Raw genomic sequence first — 6,000 nt, 5'->3', positions numbered from 1 at the left:
TATCTTTACACAAAATTAAATAGAAGTGAATTTTACTTTTTTTTTTTTTTCCTTTTTTTTTTAATGACGGGGAAACCCGCAATCGCTACCTTTCGGATGAGCATTGGGTAAACCTTCGAACTGGCGCAATAGCCTGCAAACCACGCCAATTAAATAAACCGTACTTGACAAGCCCAATGTGACATACTTGATCGAGAAAGTATTGATAGCGGGAATTGAACACATAATCAAAGGTCTACGCGTCGCCTATTTCATCAATTCGACCACCTCATGAGGGACAATTTTACTATTTTTAAACATAGTCAAATGTGTTGTTACTCTATTATTTTTTCTAGGTGACAAATTCTCTGTCCTAGACATAACTTACATATTTCATCAAGAATGATAAACATGATAGATTACCAATGGAATTAATAAATTATCAATGGACAACAAATACAGATATTTTTTTTTATTACTTTTATATATGGAGATTAAATTATCTAAAGATTTACTGGCACGGAGATTAAGGAATAATCCCCTTGAACGACCCCCTACGACCAGGGGTGTTCAACAAGAACGATCAAAAGATTAAATTACGTACAGAGTTATTGAAGGAAAAGTTCCATTAAAAAAATCTCATTGGTAAAAATAAATTAAATTTATTTCAACGGATTTTTCCACATGTAATTTCCTTCATAACCATGCCAAAAAAGAAAAATTAAATATATCAATAAATGAAAACAATTCGTTGGTATCTTGGATACATTGTGGAAAATGTAGATATCTTGAATAAATAAATTTTGCGATTTAAAAAATGAATTTTCAAATATTCAACTTACAAGGAATCATTCAAAATATTTATTAAAACTATTTCGACGGTAAACTCTTTCATTAAGGAAGGGAAGAAGGGGCCTAAACATGGCAGATGCGGTACACTTGAGTTAACTTCTTTGTGTCTTCTTCTTGCATAGAAGAATGCAACTGTTGCTATAACTGGGATTTTAGTAGTAGGTTACAGATGATCCTATACTAGAAGAAGAAGAAATGGAGCATAAAATCACCTTGCTCTAAGAGCATGCCATGAAAGAGAGACCCAAAATGGCGAAACAACATACCCGTTTAAGCATAGTCGCCCGTCTAAGGTTTCGGGACAAAAAGAGAGGAAATGAAATACGAACAACTGCACTGGTCGTAATAGATTGACTTTCATGCTAGTTCTTGCTCCAGCATGAAAGTTTCATTTTTTACATGTAGAATGAGACTCTATCTTTATTCTCGTTTGATTAATCAGTTCTTTATGCAAAAAAATAATTTTGTTTTTATTTTCTAAAAACATAAAAATTTAGTAAAACCACGATGAGTTTACTGTGACCATGATGAGTTTACTGTGACCAAGTCAAATATATAGATAAGATGATCCTCAAACAATTTGATCACCAAGATCCGATCAGTAGTCCATAAATAAGGGTAACATGGTCGAATCGAATTAGCTCATGTTATTTTATCTCTAAGCACCTACGAATCACAGTAGATCCATTCTTAAAAAAAGCTAATTGATCTCTATCTATTGTTGTCTTGGCCGTAGGAAAGTCTACAATGGACACCACACTCGTTTCCCCCTATGTTTTTCAATGGTTCTTTCGTTCGAGTTTTCCAAGTTTATTGTTGGGAAAGGGCTATAGGTGATGGTGCGTTCTACTTCTTAACTTGAGAGGGGCGCTGAAATCCTTTCTATTGGCCCTTTTTTTTTTTTTGTTTTTTTGGGCATTCTAGCAAGCAAAGATTTGTAAAACCATTGCAGTAGAGTCATCGGGTGAAATGCGAAATTGCTGTAATTTTGTTTTTGTTTCATGCATATGATATACAATTATTAAACTCGACTCCTTGAGCTCTAGGCTTGAGAACGGGAATCCAGATTGTTAGGGTCGACCCAAGAATCGGCCGTCAATTAATCGGGTTGGTTCTTTAAATGAACTAATCATATTGAACCAAGAAAACAAAAATAACCCGGTAAAAATCAGTTGACCTTGTGACACGAAATCAATGATTAAATCGATTTAATAAATTTAATTTTTAATTGTATAAAAGTGTATACATGTTTAGAAAATATATTTTTACCAAACAAACCATCTTATTGACTTATTCAAATCATAGGATCTCCTACCATTAGTTTTCATTGTAATCACCATCTCTCCAGTCTCCACCTCTTTTATTTAACTCTCTCTAATTTCATTTCCAAGTACATTGTATTGAGTAATAAAATGGCGTTCCAACCATAGGGAGTAGTTTAGTGGTCATGATTTAGGTTTGCTCCCTAATGGTCATCAGTTTGAGTCCCCTCGGGATCACTGAGGTGAGTACTCGACTATAAATTTCAGAATTCGTGGGATTAGTCGAGATGTGCATTAATTGGCCCGAATACCCATGATTATAAAAAAAAAAGTAATAAAATGGCGTTCCGTTAAACTTGATATTTCATAATATAAAATATTTGCTATACTTACCATTTTAATGTAATTGTTGTTATTGTTTTACGTATATTTAAAATGATTAAGGAAATATAAATTGAAATTGACTCATCAGTTCAACTGTCGACAAGTCGATTGAACCAATAACTCGATAATCCACTTCTTTGTCTGGGTCAATGTTAACTACGATTAGAATACTGAAATTATGGGATTATAAATAGATTTATTTGCAATTTCATACTAGTTTGTTTTTGCACATTATAAATTTCACCTTTTAACACTCTTAATTCACAAGAAAACCATAATTAGCACTATTTTTTTTCTAAATACAAAAAAAAAAAAGAAGATTGAAATTAATATTGAATTATTCAATTTGCCAACCGAAACAACAATGAAACGTCCATAGTCATTTAGCTGTAATGCAAGTCGTAGGTAATTTTGCAACAAAATCAATTAGTCAGTAATAATCGACGTGTATATCTATTGTTAAACCTACTGGTAATTGTCGATGCTTTGTAATTCATCGATAATTACCAAGAAGCTTTTACCTTTGAAATTTACCTATGACAAAATTTATAGGTAAATCGTGTTACCAATGAAAATAAGAGGATTAACTACGGAAAATGAAACGTTGATGTTGCATATTTTAGTAACAAACGTTTTTTTCTAAATAAAATCTTTTTTATACTTAATTGAATTAAGGATAATATAATTAAACTGCTTTTTGGTAGATCTAATACTTATTTTGGACGAAAACTATTAGATGTGTAGAGCATAAATTATATTTTTAACGTTTTCTCTTCACTGCGATATAACATAATATTTCGTCTCATAAAATGTACTAGAGCAAATCCTTCATCTTTTTCCCCTTTCTCGTAGAGGCAAAAAAAATGTTCATGAGTCAGAAAATGAATGCATTTTTCCTTCTTCTTCGTTATAATTAATCATATAACGGCAAGTAGATGTAACTCTAGCATTGAGTGGATCACTGTAAATTTTGTTCTATATTTGCTTTCATTTTTTTATTTTTTTTTATTTTTATTGCTCTCAATGATACGAGATTGGACATTTTATCCGACATAAATTTGAATGCTAAAATTTAAATTTCAAGAAAAAAATTGGAGATTTGTATGGCAATGATTTCAAAAATTGAAGCTGATTTGATTTGAACAAGTATTTCCCGAATTTCAAATAAAATGGACACCTGATCACAACTGAAGATACATAAGAACTAATTCAATAATTCTAGATTTTTAGTAACATTTCTTATTCACTAATAACTTACCATTCATCATAAGAAATTAATTAATCTGCATATGTTTGATAATATAATCAAAATTATTTTTTATTTACCATGACAAGTGAATTGTCAAATAATAAAATAATTAATTTAAATACAGTACAATTTATAATTATGATTAAAAATATTTTCTATTATCCCTTTGGAATTAGGTAACTAATTTGCATAAGTTTGATAATTATAATTAAAATTATTTTCTATTATCTTATTATTGTCTTCTATTATTAGTTATGTAGGTGCTTTCTATAATTTATTGGAGATTGGAGACCAAGTGTACAATTTAATTAACTTTGCAATTGGGTCTTTAAGAACAACCGCCTGAATTTTTTTTCTTTGTTTTTTCATTTGATTAATAATTTATATAATTGAAGTTCATGAAGCTTTCTAGGATGAGATTCAAAGCAATATGTGGATAGGTTGAAGGTCGAAAATGCACGAGAGAGTTGTGTCCATGGGTGGCACGACAATCGGAGTGGAGCCTGCTGTGCCTTCGGCAATGGTGACCATTATTATCTTCCTTTCGATCTCGAGCAGTGAATGGATGTTAATTTAGTTGAAGGCTAGAATGATTCAATAAGATTGAGAAAAAAGGTCGATGATAAGATGCACGAAGTTTAAAGAAAGAAACCACGAACATCAACTATTCTTGTATTCGAATTTTGGTAATATTTGATCTCCTTAACAAGTTTAGTAATAAACAAAACGACCCTATTATTTCCATGGAGGAAAAGAATCTTTGATTAGCTTTTTGTGGAATTTCTAATTTTACAATTTCAATATAATGACTATGCTATATTTTAATTTTTTTTATACATGACCTGATGATCACTACGTTGTTTATATATATATATCATTTGGAATATTAATACGGAGAAAATGGGGTTTTCATATAGACAAAATTGTTGAGACACTTGGTTTTTTAACTACCAATATGATTGTAAAATTAAGACAATAGATAAGCAAAGTTTCAGATTTTTCTTGTGGCAATAAACATAGAATTTGTTCTTTGTCTTTCTGCAATTTTTATAGCCTCTATTGGAAGAGTAGATAAAAATAATAAAGGGTTTGATATATTTGAGGAAAATGCTATTTGTAACAGTTACCCGCCCCTCACATGGGGGGCGGGGCCTGCGCACAATAAATACGTGGGACCCAACCCCATGTGAGGAGCGTGTAAACACCCAGGTACATGTCGCAAAGCCCTATATTTGAAACCTTAATTAATTAATCGTGACTCTTTCCCTTTGAACTACTAGGCTTGCCACATGGATGGGGATGGGAGAGGAGAATTATGAAATGCAACAGAAAGTACAAAGCGATAAGGATGGATTTCATTTTCTTGTATTCAAGAACAACATTGAAATGATTTTCGGTAATTTAATTTATTTTCTTTTACATTTACATACTTGCTTTGTCCTAGAAGATTGTGAATTGAAAATGAGGCAACGGTAACTCGTGGGTGATGAATAGAGTGCAACTTGTGCAAGTTCAATGACCAATTGAAAGTAATTCGAGATGCAATGAATAAAGCACGATGATGAGCAAATTCAATGTGTAATGCAACAATTAACTCTTTTAGAGATGGTAGCTACCCAATGCTTATTTGACAATTTTAAGTTTAAAGTCCGTAAACGTGCCACATTGAATTTCTTCTGTCCATATAACCTTCCTAGGCACCAATAACTTCGTGGGTGATGAATGAAGTGCAACTTTTGCAAGTTTACTAACCATTTGAAAGCAATTCATTGTACATTGAGTAAAGTGTGATGATGGGCAAATTTAATGTGTGATAATACAATAAACTCTTTCAGACATGGTAGATATGTAGTGCTTGATTCTGTCTGTTCACATAGGCTTCCCAGGTAACAATAATTTCGTAGGTGATGAATAGAATGCAACTTTTACAAGTTCAAAAAAAAAAAATAATAAAGTGTGACGATATACAAAGTTCAATATGTAATGAAACAATTAACTCCTCAATTTTAAGAAGCAAAAGATGAATAATTGTAAGGAATTGCAGGTTGCAAAATAACCGGAGAGAAATGGCAAGGGCCCTTTAGTTGAAGTGGGAAAATGAACTACTTGAACTCCCACAAAATTGAAACTGCTTCAGAAAATTAAATAAAGTGGAAATACATTATTAAAGCAAAGCACTACGATTAGGTACCAATATATAATAGTATAATTATGATAAATCCTCTTGTTTTTGTACATGCAAGAAAGGGATTTTTGTGATTGAGTTCAAGAAAA

This window comes from Olea europaea, chromosome 16 (assembly GCF_002742605.1).
Source record: "Olea europaea var. sylvestris chromosome 16, O_europaea_v1, whole genome shotgun sequence".
In the NCBI taxonomy this organism is placed as follows: Eukaryota; Viridiplantae; Streptophyta; class Magnoliopsida; order Lamiales; family Oleaceae; genus Olea; species Olea europaea.
The sequence above is the reverse complement of the archived record's forward strand: the minus strand, read 5'-3'. Positions refer to the sequence as shown.